Source organism: Sinocyclocheilus anshuiensis, unplaced genomic scaffold (assembly GCF_001515605.1).
Source record: "Sinocyclocheilus anshuiensis isolate Anshui unplaced genomic scaffold, SAMN03320099.WGS_v1.1 scaffold1213, whole genome shotgun sequence".
In the NCBI taxonomy this organism is placed as follows: Eukaryota; Metazoa; Chordata; class Actinopteri; order Cypriniformes; family Cyprinidae; genus Sinocyclocheilus; species Sinocyclocheilus anshuiensis.
In genome coordinates this window covers 102,329-120,852 of record NW_015549625.1, presented here as the reverse complement: position 1 = coordinate 120,852, position 18,524 = coordinate 102,329, and the positions used below count along the sequence as shown (strand labels likewise).

Below are 18,524 nucleotides of genomic sequence, written 5' to 3'. Positions count from 1 at the left end.
ACATGTCACCCAGAACAGTGGTGCGTGTCACACAAAGAAAAAAGGTATATAAACTCCCAAGTCGTGAAGCACTTCAACACCCTCAATCACTATTCCAACATCAACTGGAGTGGTGGTGGCATCACCTCCCTCAGCATTAATGCTGTAGATGCCAAAGACAACTTGTTCAAGGTCCCTCTGGGCAGCACAGCCATCTGAATCCTTTCCACACACAAAAAAGGACAACAATGAAATCACCAGCCAATTACATAATTCCAAAGAGCTCATTTGCATTGCAGTTTTCTCCGTAAATGTTTTAAAATAGTGCTTGATTACTAACTTTTGGTCCAAACTGATTCCTCACAATTTGTACACTCACTGGCCACTTTATTACGTACACCTGTATGATCTGATACCATCTAATATAGCAGCTCTGCCATAAGTTCTACTTTTATAAGATTATAATTTTTCAATTTTTAAGATTAAATTATCAGAAATGTGATTTTGGTATAGACCAAAATTGCCATTACTACAAGCCAGGTAGTATTACCTACCAGATACTCTTTGAAGAGATCTTCGGATCTCCATTTAGATAGATACAAAGTGCCCTGAGGAGGCACTCCCTCTTCTTTTCAACAGTTTCATTCTAAATAGAAAAAAAGCAGCATCAACATACATACTACAAACCTATTACACTTCTATAATTATGTGAAATGGGTGAAACTTTAATCATAAAAGTAAGCACATGTACAATGACCATTTACTTATACAAACATTATCAATGATTATGCAATTAGTCAATTACAGAGTACACTCAAGTAGGGCTGTCACGATAACTACTTTTTGTTGTGCGATATATTGCACCAAAACGAATTGCGATAAATGAAATTATTGCCATTTCAAGACCATTTTATGTCACTGATTTCATAATGACAGTATAATGATAAAATAGCATAATGCAAGTACACTCTTTCAAAGAACAAATAACATTTTATTCTTAAGAATATTTAGATACTGGAATGAGAAATGTGAACAAATATATCTTATCCTATAATAAATAAAAATAAATAAACACCTTTGTTAACAAAAAAGTGCACTGTAACAAGAACTAGGACAAAAAGTAACATTAATGCTCAGCAGTTATTTAGTGTTTAGTCATATTTGAGCTTGACCACATATAATAATTTCTTTGGCTATATAGCAAGTTACGCTAACCGTGAGTGTGCGCCATTTCACACTGATGAGGCACCTGTATGTCTGCTGTGTTCATACTGCATGATGATCGGCGACAGGAGCTCAGACACTGCATGACTTCACAGTAGAAAGTATCGCAGACAACTCTGTCTGGTCCGCAAACTATTTTTCATAACCAAACGCACGCGAGAAGTGATAAGGAAATAATGCAGGATCACACGTGAGATCAGTTCTCGCGCGGGACTGGAAATGGAGCCCTGCGAGAAGTTCGCGATTCAAAATGTTCCCATATTGGAGCTAAAGCTTGCGGCTTGCATTACCTAACACTTTCCGCTCTGTGTGTGTGTGTGGAGCCGCACCTGAGCCCTGCCCCCACCTCCGCCACAGAGAGCAGAGGTGACAGAGGCAGCACAATGGCATTCATTATGTAAAATTTAGAATAATCTATTTATGATTATAGAAAATTATCAGTGGCAATATCGCAGCACCAAAAATGATCGCGCTCATTTACATATATTGTGCGATAAGTCGATATTGACCATCGCAACAGGCCTACTCTCAAGTAGAGAAAAAGAGTGAAAATGGAAGCTTTTTGGGAAACTGCAGAGTGAATGATCAGTGTGTTGGTGGTACTATGCAATAAGAGTAGTTCTGTTCTTTCTGTTGCTTGTAACTTTGATTGGTCCTTTTGAACGTCAGTACATCAGTTTCCTCAAAATTCTGGTTATTTATCCATAGTGTGTAAATACGAAATCGCAAATTGTTTAAAGGGAAAAAAAATTGCTGTTAATCTCAGACGCTTTGTGAAATACAATCAAATAAATTTTATATTCATATGGGGTGCATTTGCAGATGTTATTGGTTTCTGACAAATGGCAACACAGACTAGACAAAATTTACTTATTCCTAAATGTGTTCTACAAAGAAGTAAACTATACCTGTGCAGTCGCGGCAAAGGTGAGGTTAATTTTCTTTCCTTTAGATCCACCTGTCTTCTTCAGCACTCTGATGAGCTGATCAGCGTGGTGGTCAAGTTGCGCAAAAAAATGTTGTGACGAGGGGAACAGTGGTAATCCTCAGAAATACTGCTTCCACCTTTAAATAATGTCCACAAACAACCTGTTATTGGTGTATACTAAAATTGTAGTAAAAAGACCATATGCTACAGTATTCTATAATTCTTTCACACTGTCATTTGATGCATCATATAACATTGATTATGGATGTTTTAAGAAGCAGTTTATACCTCAGGCACAGTGAACAGTCCTGGCCATCTGGTCTTGAACTCTGCAATCATGGGTTTGTCTCTGATCAATTGCTACTGATAATTAAAAGTAAACAGAATACAAACAGAAACAAGCTACTCAGAACTAACAAATGAAATGGTCACGCAAGAACTCAGAACTAACAAATGAAATGGTCATGCAAGAAACAGTATTTACATTAGTAGATGTTGCAGATCTTACCTATTGTGAGTAAAGCCTTGTCACAGGAACACAAAACACACCTTTCATTAAGGACCTGAAAAATTGCAAAGGATAAAAACAAACAAAACAATTTGATAAAGATTGTTTAATTGAATTAATCTGAACTGAAAAACTGCAAACCAATAAAATAATCACGTTGTAATTTTTATTTTAAAGTATCACAACAAATTGGAAAAAACTAAAGTTTCAAACCAAGTATTAACCACTGTTAATTTTGACAGATTTTAGTTTCAGTCAGATGGACATTTAGTGGTTGAACTTACCCAGACAGCAGATAGTTTCGGCCCAGATCCGGCCCACATCTGGCCCGCATGGATTTCCGTTTCAACGGAGAATGACTGTAGCATTGTTTTTCAAATTAACAAGTAACTAATGTTAACTTAGTACGTTTCTTAAATATATCTGCAAACATATTATTGTATTTTTATGCTTTAGTAGAGTCAAAAACTTACAACAACTTAAACGCTACAGTCAGAAAAATGAAAGGGAAGTTACACACTTCAGGTATACATTTTGACATTGTGTAATTCTATTTATTAAACGTGTAGAATAATTTCCAAAACATTACATATAGCATTATAAATGTTGCGTTCAGGCGTTCATGATATAAAAAATAAACATACTAGTATAACTTTTAAAATGGAGTGAACACGGAGCAGTTTTTCCGTGAGCGGGAATGGAAAACCCGGAGTGGATACCGAGCGGAGTGATTAACAGAACCCTTGAGTAGAGAGAAGAACGTGCTTTCAATCCACTCCAGGCTTTGATCACATCCCCCTCAGCAGACTGAATACGCCTCGTCTTTTCTAATTAAGATTAAGAAATTTATTACACTATTTGAGAAATGTAATCCTATTTACAGCCTTCAAATTATGAAAAGTGAATAAGCCATTATGGACAGACAGGAACCCTGCAATTGACGGAAAAAATCCACCGTAGACTCGCTCCATCGTAGCGACGGAGAACTTTAATCCATGAACTAAGTTATCTCTTATTATTTTTCTTTTCACCCAAATAATGGAAATATGCAGCGGACCAACCTGCGCCACGTGGCTAAGCTAGCATGCTAACTTCAGCATGTCTAAGACGCTAGAACTCTCTAAAACTAAAGCAGGCCAAAAATAAATAACATATCTCTTATTACGCGTATGGAAAACAAAATAAGTGGTATCGCCCATCCCTATTGCGCACGTGTAGTCTGACGCGTCTTGCTCTTCTTCTTCTTTGGGGTTTCTTGGCAGTTGGCGTCGCACTATACTGCCACCCTCTGGATGTACGAATTTTTTACTTAACATAAATGGGTTGTGTTTAGACAACGCGTTAGGATTTTGTACAGTTAAGTTGAGACATAATTATGTGGACCTTCATAGAAAAAAAACATTTAAAGTCAATGTTGTTTCATCTCACAAATAATCATAACAACAATTATAATACATTATAAAAATTACTTATTTGTTGTTATAACTTTTATGAGTATGATTATTTATAACACGCAATAAACGCCATGTTAAATCCACTTAATTTATAATGAATTATAAGTCTCATATCTTAACATTATTTATTTAAGATCTTCACATCTTACTATCTTACTGATATTACAGTAACTATAGTTAAAAATCAAATGTGCCATATTACACATTCATCCGATCAGATATCTGAGCTTATGGCTGTTTAAGAATTATTATTATTATTATTATTATTATTATTATTATTATTATTATTAATGTTGTTGTTGTTGTCATTGTTGTTGTTATTATTTCTAAGTGGTCTTTGTCTGCTTTAAGTAAAGTAATTTAACAATGGCAAGATATGAGACTTTTTAGAGAACATTGTAAGTTAAGTGGATGCATTGTGTTCATTGTGTATTATACATCATAATAGTCGTAAAAGCTATAACTACAAATAACTATTATAATGCCTTAAAAGTGTTGTTATGATTTCTCATGAGATGACACAGCATATTATAAGGTTTTTTTCATAATACATTCTGCATTCATTATAATGCCTTAAGAATACTCTTATAATGTATTATAAATATGGACTTCATAGAAAGAAAGTGTTACCAAAAGGTTGTCAGGCAAAATCTTTTCAAAGATGCAACAGTTGTCACAGGGATGCTGAGGCAAAAGTCACACTGGATAGCAAAAGTGCTGTAATGAACAGCGTTGTGGTTGATGAGATGCTCACCAGTGTTGTTGTGACTGCTTTTGCATGCTGTGTGATAACTGCAACTATAAATATTAAACTAGTAAAAAACTAGATCTGTACAATAAAAATGTGTATGTTTATGTTGACATTTACACTTGCAGCCTCATGATAAAATATTGATATTTGCAATCACAAACTATAAAACAATTAATTAATTCCTGAGACACAGAACAAAACATGTCTCACTATTTCATCTGCCAATAGTTTTGAAAATAACAATATTTACACACATTAAGTTAATATTAACATTACAATGTTGTTCAGAAAAAAATAGATATGTTTATTTGATCATAACTGACATTAGATTTCCCATAGTCTCATTCATGAATTAAAAACTAGATTTTCTAAAAAATTAGAATATATATTTAAAAAACAAGAAAGGGAAAAGAAAAGAAAAAAATATAAAATTAAATATAAAATAATAATAGCTAAATAATGTGAAATTAGTAATAGTAGAGGGAACATAAACATTTAAATATTTTTTGTCAATATCCTTTCTCTTAGATGTAAATGAGTCTGGTCATGAAAATTATACAGTGCAGACATCTAATGAATTCTAGTGATGAATCAAAGGTTTCCTAGAAATTTTGGATGAAAAAGTAACACTGCTTGTACTTCAATGAACAAATAAATGAATAAATAAATAATTAGCATGCTATGGCATTGTGACATGACCTCTCTGTACAGTACTCTCACTGGGTCAGTCTGACGCAACAAAAATAGGAGATGGACGTAAGTGAATGGGAGAAATATATAGGAATGGAAGTACATCTTTTCAATTAAACCAGTGAACTGTCTTTTTGATAGAGGCACTGTCTGATTCTTTCTTTCTTTCTTTCTTTCTTTCTTTCTTTCTTTCATCAATATTTTTTTGTGGACTGAGACCCATGATTAGAATACAAAATTCTTGTCACTGGCAGCAAATAACACTTTTAAGAACAGCAACACATTTTGCTAGTTCACTATTTAGCCAATTTCGTTATTATTGACTGGCTGCCAGTGTCTTGCGCAATGAATGGCATATTTTTAAGATGCCGTGTCGACAGGTTCAGCAATCAGGCAGTACCATCAGTTTTAGGGTGCTCAGTCAGTGACACTTCTGCTTATTCACAGTTTGTGGCAGCTGGCTCATTATATTGGGTAAACTGTTCCATCTGCGTTATGTTGTAGACTACATTTCAAGTAATATTTTAAGATCAAGAGAAGCTGCTTAAAAATATACCATAAATAAGATGCAGTTAGTAAAAAATCAATCTAATTTACATATCTGGCAATGTGCCACCACAGCTCTATAAGGTTAAGAACATTAGCTGGACAAACCTGAAAAATAAATGAACTAAATAAACAATATTTAAATTGGGATTGTTTTATTGATACATGATAATTATAGTGCTTTTTTTATGTAAGTTATTGAAATATAATTTTGACAAATAGTTTGGGATGTTTTGATCCAAAGTAGATAAAAGTAGTAATTGCATGACTAGAAAATAGCTGCCTCAGGGTGTTGCCAAGATGGCAAACATGAAGACTAAATTTGGAGGTGGAACACAAGGGCAAAATTATGCATACCAATCAGGCCAAAAATGACAGTCGCAATGACATAGTCTAATTTCAAAGTTCAGTTGATACTCATGACAATCATCATTGTTATAGAATCTATATTTCATACAGAGAAGCAAATGTGTCCATAGCAGATTTAATTGGTTGTTAATTTTTTATTTATTTTTTGCAAAAAAGGCCACTTCACAAATTGATATAATTATCTAGACAGCCTATGGGACTCTTAAATATGGAAGGCTATTACCTGCTGCCAAGTCAAAACCTTCGGCCAGGCCTGAGGATCCCTGGTCACAACCAGAAAAAAATATCATTCATTAATGCTCTGTGGCTTTGGGAGAGAATTCAGACCACCTGGAGGTGTGCATGTGAGACTTCACTGTCAGAAATGTAAATGTTCCCCACCTAGAACTTTCCTTTCAGATGAAATTCAAGAGTTGACGTATTTTTGGATTGTTCCATTCTTTAAAGCTCATCTCGAATGTGTTGTCATAGCAACATGCCCGTATACTCAAACCTGCTCAAGAAAAGGTTTATTTATTGTAAGCAGGATTAAACTGTGGCATTGAGGCCACTACTCCATTCTTATATTTCATATTATAACATTTACTTTTACTAAGAACTGGTCTACATTAAATTTGGAGCTGTACAATGCAATTGCACTTTTGTAATCTGCAATGGTTTTACAGATTACGGTACTTTTGTAATGCCCGCTAGTTTCATCACTAGTGTATATCTCTCTGGAACTCACTTGCATTAAACAAAAATTAGATTTTTCTACTTTATTATTTTCAACTGACATTTTTTTTTTCCGACAGTGTTTTTGTGAGTTTGTCAGACATAGGGATGTTTTCATGGCCAAAAACATTTATTTACCATCTAATAAAAAACATTCAAAGTATACAACCTGATCCATAGTTCCAATCTGAAAAAAGAAAAACAAACACAACTAAGTTTACTGACTAAATCATATGGCCAATACACAACATCATAAAATAGGAGGGAACAATATTTTCAGGTGAATGATCATCATACTAATTCAGAGGCATCCTAACATCCTAAATGTGGTGAAGCTTTGGTGATAGATCGTCAGTAAAAGAAGGATTCAGTGATCTTTTCAATAATTGATCATTGAGGAGAGAGTGACATCAATCAGTGCTGCCACTTTCCTCACTGTCGCTGATGTTGCTTTCTGTAATAAATGGCCATTCTAAAGCTCAGTGATTCAATTATGCTTCCCCATTAAAGGAATTATTTTGCCAAGGACGTGATTGGCACATTTGCCACCATGACAGCCTTATCAGTTGAATAGACCAGTTATTTTCTTCTGAGAAACCTACAGCAGAACATACTGAATGGAATCCTGCATCTGACATGGGCATGCTTCAAAGGAGTTCAGATTGAGAGACATGAGGCTTTCTGGTGCTTGCACGATTAAACAAGCTAACAAAAATAATCCTGTTAGCATCTCTGTTTCTCTCTGTGTGTATCTGATACGGGGCTCTGCTTCCACTCAGTCTCATGCTCACTTTCTTTCTCACTTTCTGCCAGCCTAAGGCCTCTCTTGGCTGTTGATATATGCCCAGCATGAGTGTGAATTACTCCTGCTGTTATCTGTCCCGTGTGCCAGGCTCCTGCCTCTGTGAACACACTGATACTACCTCACAGATGCCCACCTCCACCATATCAATTCATTTGTTTTGGATGAATCATCTTTATCTCGAGTGCATAGCTTATTAAATGAAGACTCACAGGATGAGGGCCGTTTTCGTTGATGTATAGCTCTCTCAGCCAGCTCAGCCAGTAAAAAGCAGCCTTAGATACAGGTTAGCACAAGGGAACAGCTCAAAATCAGAAGCTATGTTCATAAAGTCACTGTTTGGGATTGGGCGATCATATTTACTAAGTATGAAAACCAATTACCATGCCACAGTGAAACTGAATAAAGCAAATATTAATAATGGTGAATCGGTGATGTTCATTACAGCTGAAATAATCACAAATTATACTTTCCAAACTAAGTATCAACATGTGAGTGAGTTCTGAATATTTAAGGTTGGCACTCTTGTTTCTATCGTGTGAACTCTAATACTGTATCCTAACCAGACGTGATGCGATGCAACATTGCGACATGCGATAAAAGGATTGTTTTCCATATTAATCAGAATTTTTGTCCCAACCAGCTGTGACGGCGATATGTGGCAAGCAGCAACAGAATCCATTTTAGATATGGTTTCTATTTTATCACGGCTGGATCAACAGCATACAAATAATGACAATGATGATCTTAGGTACTGAATATGTGCTGTATTTAATGTTAAAACAATCTAATGAGAGTTTAAATATCTACAGCAATAATTAATTTACAGAAATTAGGAGTGTCAATACATTAAATAAGTAAAAAAAAAAGTAAATTAAATACACTACACTAATTATAATTAAAATACTTAAAATGTAGAATTATTTGGGATGAATTAAATGTAGAAATATATAAATTTTTAGTTGTTTTAGCTTATTATAAAGCTTGTTTTGTCATATCTTAAAACATAAGTCATCTTGAGGCCTCCTTGGAAGCCTGCTGAGGCCCTCTGGTTAAAAACCACTGCTCCAATGTATGCAGAGTTTTGTTTTGAGCTTCAACATAAACAAAACTCACCCAATTTACTTTCCTGATGCAGGTTCTTGGTTGTATTGTGAACGAGTCAACTGTGTATGCTATTCCGTAAAGAACATAACGTCGTCATAATCTTTAACTTGACCTTATTCTAAAATGACTTTCCTTCTGCTGATGTCAATCTGAAGGGATTGTGGAGAAAATAACCAATGCTTCAACCATACAATTAATTAATTAATAATAAAAAAAATGATATACCATAATTATATTTGAAGTGGACAAAAATGGTTTTAACTGTCTGCTGCTTGCTGTTAGCTGCTATCATTGCATAAAACTAGCAGAGCAGATGAGGAGATGGGGATAAAGTACCTTTTTAGCTCTAGCAGGCAGGGAGTCAGGAGTCATGCATGTGCACAAACAATGGGAACAGAGTGGTCATGACATGTCAGCATGAAATAAAATTTAATCCTATTTACCATTGCATGTTTTTGGTATTATTGTGTATGATTCATTGGTGTACATTATTCTAATGAAAAAAAAAAGTTTGTACTCAATTTTTTATTAAAATACCTTTCACAAATAAATTAAGGTTGATCTTTTTTTTTTCTTGTTCCATATCATAGAGGTAATAGGTTGCAAAAGGGTTTTCACATTGACTATGCGATCTTAAAAATAAAGGTTCTAAAAGCAATGCAATATCTTTTATTCATTATTGTGAAGAACATTTTAATAATCCAAAGAACCTTTAGATCAATGGGAAGATTACACTGATGTTAAAGATTCTTAATGGAACCATCAATTCCAATAAAGGATCTTTATTTCTTCATGCAACCACTGATTCCGATAAAAAACCTTGATTTTCAACAGTTTTCAGAGGTCCTTCTGAACATTCAATACAAATGCAATGGCATTTAAGAAATACTGAATAGAATGGAATCTTTCAGCTTCTGTGCTGAAATGATATGTAATTTGTCAAAGTCTCTGAGTTAAAAGGAAGTATATGCATGTTGACAGAAAGCAGAAACACGCTTATTCACAACAAACAGCTACAGAAAAATACACCTTCAATGTTCATACCTGCTTTGCTTCTGAGTGAGCAAGAGAGTTAAAAGAATATGTACAAAAAATGTCAAGAGCAGGCACACAGTATGTGCAAATCAACGAAGGGTGCATTTAATGAAACAATTTTTAAAGTTAAAAGTCATCTGCAAAATTAAAGCATACAGCATTTGCAAGACAGCATTTACATGAGCACAGAATTTTCCAGATAACAATCAAGGAAACATAAGTTATTCATTGGATTTTGAAAAGAAAAATTGCAGAGGAGACTGTGTGTCAAGGTTTGTGTTTAGTTGTCTTGCACAAGTTGATTGAGGGAAGTGGAAGAGAAGGCTGGACTGAGATGTGTGAAAGAGAACAGCTTCTTCATGGACACATTCAACTACATGGACATCGTTGGTTGCCATGGCACTTCAGGTCAAGAACAAATTTATTGATTGTTTGAAATGAGTGAGCAGCACAAGAGGAATACAAGCACATAAACACAGTCAAACACAAGCCCACACACAGTTAAACACAAACAGCATCAATTAACCATCACTGGCATGACGACTGCAGATGCACGCATGTAAAGCAGGAACATGATTGTTTCCTTCTCTTTCTAATACCTTGTTTGTCTGATTGTATTTGTGTTTAGATGGTTTGACTGTCAAACTGCAACCAAGCATTTCCCAGCATTCATTGGATATTTGAGCTAACAACAACCTTGTTTTGACCTTTCCAATCAGGTTGTTACAACAGCCACAGCACATCAGTGATTTACTCCCTACTTGCTTCTGTCTCTCTCTACTCTCAGGCCAGTGGGGAAAAGCAGCAGACTGAGGCATGTTGACACAATTTTGATTAAAAGGCATTTCAGAGACTCCACGGCACAGATGAAAAGCCTTTATTAATGGGGCAATAAACATGATTAGCCGTTAAAGAGGGCATGGTTAATAAAATGGTCTTGCAAATAAGACAAGAGACAAGGCACTCTCCACATTGTATGCAATATTGTCACTTTGTTTTCATAATGAATTTAGCTACTTATTTTCTTCTTGTTGTAGTATTTGTTCATGTTCAACACAAATAAATGTTTTCCTAAAAGTGGAGGTTATATGTGATGCCTTGATTTTATTATATTTTATAAAATTATTTAAGCCTACATAACAATGTAGGAGGTACAGAAAATGCATGAATGATTGGATGACTTCTGTTTACTGAAAAGTTTTTCCAGACTCTTTCTTCAAGTAGTCTCAAAACTCTTCTTTAGTGCTTGGATGTTTCTCTTTAAAACTCAAAATGTTTATATAGTTTTAGGCTCGTATATAGGATTTTGAATCTCAACCATGTGTGACATGTTGTCTCCAGGGGAAAAAGCAAACAAACAAACAAAAAAAGGCCTCCCATAGGAAGTTCCCTTTCGAAAGGGAACTTGCACTACGTCCCCTAGAGGGCGCTATGGGGAATGCCTCCAGCATGACCGATGTCTGAAGCATTGTGGTCCATTCCAAACAGGATATATCGCCCTCCGAAGGGCACTTTGGAGTGAAAACAATCATAGTCGCCATAATGAAGGGTTGTTCCAAACCGAAGTGCTCAAAACTGGCCACTTCAAAGAACCCTCCGGAATGAAGGATTTCGAAGGGTACAACTAATGGACACTTCCATGATCCTTTGCACAGGGAATTTCTTTGGCATCACAGAGTTCGACTTCACCTATAAATTTATTTATAGTGTAAGGGAAACAGGTCAATTTAGCTAAAAGGGAATCATTTAAGATTTTAAAGGGAATTTGGACAGAATCACTGTTTTACGGCTGCTCACTGAGACTGCCATTCTCTGAACATAAGGACATGTTCTGTGAAGACCAGAGGTTAAGAGGTCTCTCATAAGGAATTTCAGTCTGTTCTCTGTCGTCGAGGTGGGGGAAGTCAATCCAAAGAGCTCGTGATTGCTATCACTGGTTTCCATGTGATGGTCACGCTGTGCATCTCTTTTGACCATTAATCTTGATTACTTGCCCCCAAAATTGACAATCTCCTTGGAATTGTCAATAAGTGTTCTTTTGTTTAAATGCTGTGAGCTACTCAAAGCTGCTAGTTGGTTCAGGCTTGTGGCGCCAGGATCTGATTTACGAACATCCTGTGTCTTGGGCCTCTGTGGAATTCGGCTCCTCGTGTTTCAACTGTTCTTTATCAAATCTTATATTGTCTGATTCGGTCTGATACCCTACAATAGTATTTATCTATACTACTGTAATATTTATACGAGTTAGATTTGGTACATTATTATGGTCAAAACGACACTGTACTTCAACAAAAGTACTTTACAGCTAACTTTATCAGTTCATTCAAATGTTTCAAATACATGGACACAATATACATTACAAATACATATTACATTGCATTACATATACAAATATAGATTATATTTAACGCAAAAGAAGTTTGGGGGTCAACCAGCGTACAAAATGTGCGACGAAGGAGCCTCCTTGATCGCCTCGTTAAGATGACGCAGAAGTATTTTCCAAAAAAACGATATAGGGCATAGGGATGAGCCCTTTCGAAATAAACGCAGGGTTTACATGACCTCTGCTAAACATGACAATGAACTTGACTTTGGTAGACGGCAGCCTATGACGTCACAATTGGTGCGTCCGAGAGTATAAAAGGCCACCTGTGAAATACGTCATCCTCTTTCTTGTCTTCAGGAGACAGTTTGTTTGTACATGCGATAGGAACACAAACGTTTAGCTCCTGAGGGAGCAGAATGCGCGCATTGAATGGATTTCTCAATGAAAGCTCCATTTGCACCATCCCTTTTCTCGAGGGATGTGGGATGCGCTTTTGGTTGGAATGCTGTCTTCTCTTCGAGCAAGCTGGATTCGCTAAGTATGATGCATTCATGAGACTGACTACAAGAGACAGGTACTCTTTTCTTTCTGCTCTCTCCAGAGGGATAGTAGTTAGCATTTGCACGAGCACGTTCGGCTCTCTATAAGGCACTTACAGCGATGCATTCGCATCTGTTCTCATATGATTCTTTTCAGAGTGATAGAATCCGTCGTTTGAACTAGTGCGCTTGAGGTTAAATTGCACGCTTTTCGCGATGCGGTTGCAGTAATTGGTTCCACCCGGGCTAAGTTGTTAGGCTCTCTGTGAGCTACCGCAAGTGTTGCTAGGCCTCCTTTCACTGGAGAGAGGAATCTTACTGAGGCCTCCTCTCCTCAGAGTTCCGTTAGGATATCATTGTGAGTAGTAGGCTCTCTGTGAGCCTCCTTGCATGGTATCCTGAGCGTGGGATATCGTTAGTCTCCTCTCGATTCACAGAGTCGTCATGCTGAGGCTTTCGCTTCCAGAGCTGTTTAAGTTGCTAGACTCTTTGTGAGCCTCCTTGGTACCTAGTTATGCATAGAAATGATTAGTTGCTCACAAGTCCTTTTAGTGTCATTTAGATGCATATTTACATGGAAATGCAGTTTCTGTGCCATTCTCTGAACATAAGGACATGTTCTGTGAAGACCAGAGGTTAAGAGGTCTCTCATAAGGAATTTCAGTCTGTTCTCTGTCGTCGAGGTGGGGGAAGTCAATCCAAAGAGCTCGTGATTGCTATCACTGGTTTCCATGTGATGGTCACGCTGTGCATCTCTTTTGACCATTAATCTTGATTACTTGCCCCCAAAATTGACAATCTCCTTGGAATTGTCAATAAGTGTTCTTTTGTTTAAATGCTGTGAGCTACTCAAAGCTGCTAGTTGGTTCAGGCTTGTGGCGCCAGGATCTGATTTACGAACATCCTGTGTCTTGGGCCTCTGTGGAATTCGGCTCCTCGTGTTTCAACTGTTCTTTATCAAATCTTATATTGTCTGATTCGGTCTGATACCCTACAATAGTATTTATCTATACTACTGTAATATTTATACGAGTTAGATTTGGTACATTATTATGGTCAAAACGACACTGTACTTCAACAAAAGTACTTTACAGCTAACTTTATCAGTTCATTCAAATGTTTCAAATACATGGACACAATATACATTACAAATACATATTACATTGCATTACATATACAAATATAGATTATATTTAACGCAAAAGAAGTTTGGGGGTCAACCAGCGTACAAAATGTGCGACGAAGGAGCCTCCTTGATCGCCTCGTTAAGATGACGCAGAAGTATTTTCCAAAAAAACGATATAGGGCATAGGGATGAGCCCTTTCGAAATAAACGCAGGGTTTACATGACCTCTGCTAAACATGACAATGAACTTGACTTTGGTAGACGGCAGCCTATGACGTCACAATTGGTGCGTCCGAGAGTATAAAAGGCCACCTGTGAAATACGTCATCCTCTTTCTTGTCTTCAGGAGACAGTTTGTTTGTACATGCGATAGGAACACAAACGTTTAGCTCCTGAGGGAGCAGAATGCGCGCATTGAATGGATTTCTCAATGAAAGCTCCATTTGCACCATCCCTTTTCTCGAGGGATGTGGGATGCGCTTTTGGTTGGAATGCTGTCTTCTCTTCGAGCAAGCTGGATTCGCTAAGTATGATGCATTCATGAGACTGACTACAAGAGACAGGTACTCTTTTCTTTCTGCTCTCTCCAGAGGGATAGTAGTTAGCATTTGCACGAGCACGTTCGGCTCTCTATAAGGCACTTACAGCGATGCATTCGCATCTGTTCTCATATGATTCTTTTCAGAGTGATAGAATCCGTCGTTTGAACTAGTGCGCTTGAGGTTAAATTGCACGCTTTTCGCGATGCGGTTGCAGTAATTGGTTCCACCCGGGCTAAGTTGTTAGGCTCTCTGTGAGCTACCGCAAGTGTTGCTAGGCCTCCTTTCACTGGAGAGAGGAATCTTACTGAGGCCTCCTCTCCTCAGAGTTCCGTTAGGATATCATTGTGAGTAGTAGGCTCTCTGTGAGCCTCCTTGCATGGTATCCTGAGCGTGGGATATCGTTAGTCTCCTCTCGATTCACAGAGTCGTCATGCTGAGGCTTTCGCTTCCAGAGCTGTTTAAGTTGCTAGACTCTTTGTGAGCCTCCTTGGTACCTTGCCATTGTGAGCGTCGTCAGTCCGCCTCTCTTTAGAGAGAATTATCTTTATTGAGGCTTCCGTTCCCAAGAGCTCCATTAGGATAGTGTTTGCGAGTTGTAGACTCTCTGTGAGTCTCATTGCATTGTATCCTAAGCATGGGGTGTAAGTCTCCTCTCGATTTAGAGAGTTGTTATGCTGAGGTTTTCACTCCTAGAGCTCGGTTATTGTTTGCTAAGTTTTTTGTGAGCCTACATGGCTACTGCGATGGGTCATAGTTAGGCCTCCTCTCATTTTAGAGAGTCATCATGCTGAGGCCTCCACTCCTAGAGCTCAGCCATCTACTGCGAGCATCGTCAGGCCTCCTCTCGCTACAGAGAGCTATCTTTATTGAGGCCTCCGCTCACCAGAGCTCTGCTAGGACAGCATCTGTGAGTTGTAGGCTCTCTGTGAGTCTCCTTACAAGATGGCCTGAGTGTGAGGCGTAGTTAAGCCTCCTCTAGTTTTAGACTGTCGTCATGCTGAAACACATTTCGTGCCTCTAAAATCCATGTTTATGGCACGCTCCGGGTGATCTTAATTTGCTCTTAACCAGAGCAGGTTTGCCAAGTTGACTAGGCTGTCTGTGAACCTCCTTAGATAGATTAATGGGAAAATAATAAAAAAAGGCTCCAAAAAGCATTTTCAGAGAAAAACTTAACTAATTCTACTTCTTGAGGCAGAAGACCTTATTGTACTTCAGATGACCCTGACACAGTTTGTGGGGTGAAAAGTTTCTGTATGTTTATTTTACACACTGAATGAATCAGTGCCTTCTAGCTAGCCAAATACTGGACCTTAATCATAACAAATGTGCATTCCAAATTGAGTGGCAGACACCTGTCCAATGTAAAAAAGTGAACACCGTTAATCATCATAACTGATGTCATTTATCCATTTATTTATGTATCTAGCTCTTGTGTAGTCTAGTGACCCTTGAAACAAGCTTGTGTAACCCAGTATCTAGGACTGGGACAGAGGTGATGAGACAGACATCTGGTCAGATATGCCTAATGTGTCATAAACTTGTGTAACCTTATTCAGGTCAGCAGCTCTCTATTCTCTCTCTTCTTCCCTGATTGTATCTGTCTATATCTCAGTGGCCTAGACAGCTCTCTGAAGTCTGGGACATACATAAATTAATTACATACACAAGAAGGAACCCAAGGGATTTCATGATGTATTGCATCTCATTCATTAAAGCATGCACTATCCTTCAAAAGTTTTGTGTCATTAATTTATAAAAAATGACAGCAAAGACATTACCATTGAAGAAAAAATCATATAATGGTTGTCACAAACACATTAAGCAGCACAACTGTTTTTAACATGAATAACAGTAATAAATGTTTCTTGAACACCAAATCAGCAAATTACAATGATTTCAGAAGGATCATGTAACACGGAAGAATGAAGACAGAAATAAATTACATTTTAAAAGATATTAAAAATAGAAAACAGTTATTTTAAAATGTAATAGTATGTCACAATATTACTGTTTTCACTGTAGTTTTGATCAAATAAAGGCAGCCTTGATGAGCATAAGAAAAAACTTTCTGACTCCAAACTATTGAACGAGTATACAAGAGTTTTTACACAGTTATTATGTTTTTACACAGAATTATGTCATAAAATGAGATTTACAATGTACAATAAATATATAATGTAGAGTGCACTTTTGAGTGCTTGAAGTAATATTCATAATTGTTGTTGTAGAATATAATTACAACTGTTAATTAAAGGAATCATTCTAAATCAATTTATAAATGTCCTTTGATCACACTAGATGCTTTGGCACAATCAGAATATAAAAACCTAAGCTCTTTAATTTCAAAGTAATCTCCCTTAACCTCTGCGCACACTGCAAAACTCCATGACATTAATTTAACTTGTATGCTGTCTGTGTCCTATCAGATATTTTGAACTGTTTCATTTGCAGTCTTGGCTGAATGATACCTATGTTTCCTTTTATAGTGCTATGGTAGTTTGATATGCTAGGGAGATTTGTTTAGCCGTAAGATGTCCTAAGCTCTGTATACACATTTACCCATCGTGACAGTCAAAAAACGATCAAACGTAGTACTTCAGTGTCTACCAAAATAGGGCAAGTCTCCCAACACTCCTGTACTTACTCTACAACGGGATGAGGTCCTTGTCATCACACCAGCCTCACTTTGCTGTTTCAGCTTGTCTCAGAAATTACAAATGTGTTCCCAGTAACCAGACATTGATCTAAATTTGTTTTAATACTTTTGTGAAAAGAATGAAAAAAGTACATTCAGATGAACAGACACCACACTGAATGTAAACAGCTTTGTTTTGTTCACCATGATGTCTGATAGCAAATTTTGTAATCTGATCTATCAACCATAATCAGGAGAGAAAAAAAAAAAAACTACCACCACACAGAGGACACCCCGATATCGACAGATACTTTCTAATTTCAGATGAGTGTGTGAGAGGGTCTATTAAGAGAAGAGATGAGCAAGGATATGAAGTATTTGAGGAACTGTACTTCATTATACTTGGGTATTATCTTGTGGAATTTGGACTTGAGTACTAAAATTAAATAATTGTATCCGCTTTCCCAGACAAATTTTTACTTTTTACTCCTAACAATTTGATGTAGACCTTCATGACAAAAATCTTTAAATCTTCATGAACTCACAAGCCAGTCAAACTTCACTCCTGGCTGAACTTTTACAAGCAGTCAAATCCATTTCAGTGTAAACTGTATTTGGACACAACTATACTCATTTGTCTTTGTGAAGAGATGCCTCATCAGTCTCCACAACACAGTCTTTGACCTCAAGCTACAGGTTTTAATTACAGGCATTGCTGAAGATGGATGACCTGGTTACAATCCATGATCAGTCTATAAACAGCTAAACTCAAGTGTCAACAACAAAATCAGCTGCAGCATTTTAAAGTTTAAAAATGTCATGTAACAGGTTACAGCTTGACATCTGTAATATGTTGCTTTAAAGACATGACTAACAATCAGTTTCAAAAGATAAAAATTATAAAATACAATACTTCTTTATAATCTGTTCAAAATTTGGGGTCAGTAAGATTTTTACTTCTTGAAATATTTTTGTTTTATTATATTCAGCAAGGATGCATTAAGAGATTCTCACCTATCTGGTGAGAATAGTGCTGATTCATTTGAAAAGGGATGAACTCCTTGTTTGCTCAATGTTGACTTGCTTTGTCCATCAGACCTTGAAATGAATGAAACCAGTGTCCCCTCTCTCATATGTCTATCACTCATCCCTCCACCCTCCTGCTGAATAACTATACCTCTCAATACTGCCTGATGTCTTACTCCACTGCTTCAAACTGACTAACCCTCAGTATTAGCAAACGCAT

General features: G+C 36.9%; 1 long non-coding RNA gene across 1 annotated transcript; it reads right to left on the bottom strand.

Moving 5' to 3' along the window:
* Positions 1-555: 555 nt before the first annotated feature.
* Positions 556-2,669, bottom strand: LOC107659520 (uncharacterized). Its single transcript, XR_001630920.1, has 4 exons — positions 2,640-2,669; positions 2,420-2,494; positions 2,112-2,268; positions 556-625 (listed from the first exon to the last, which is right to left on the bottom strand). It is a non-coding gene; the product is annotated as an uncharacterized LOC107659520 (long non-coding RNA).
* Positions 2,670-18,524: the final 15,855 nt, after the last annotated feature.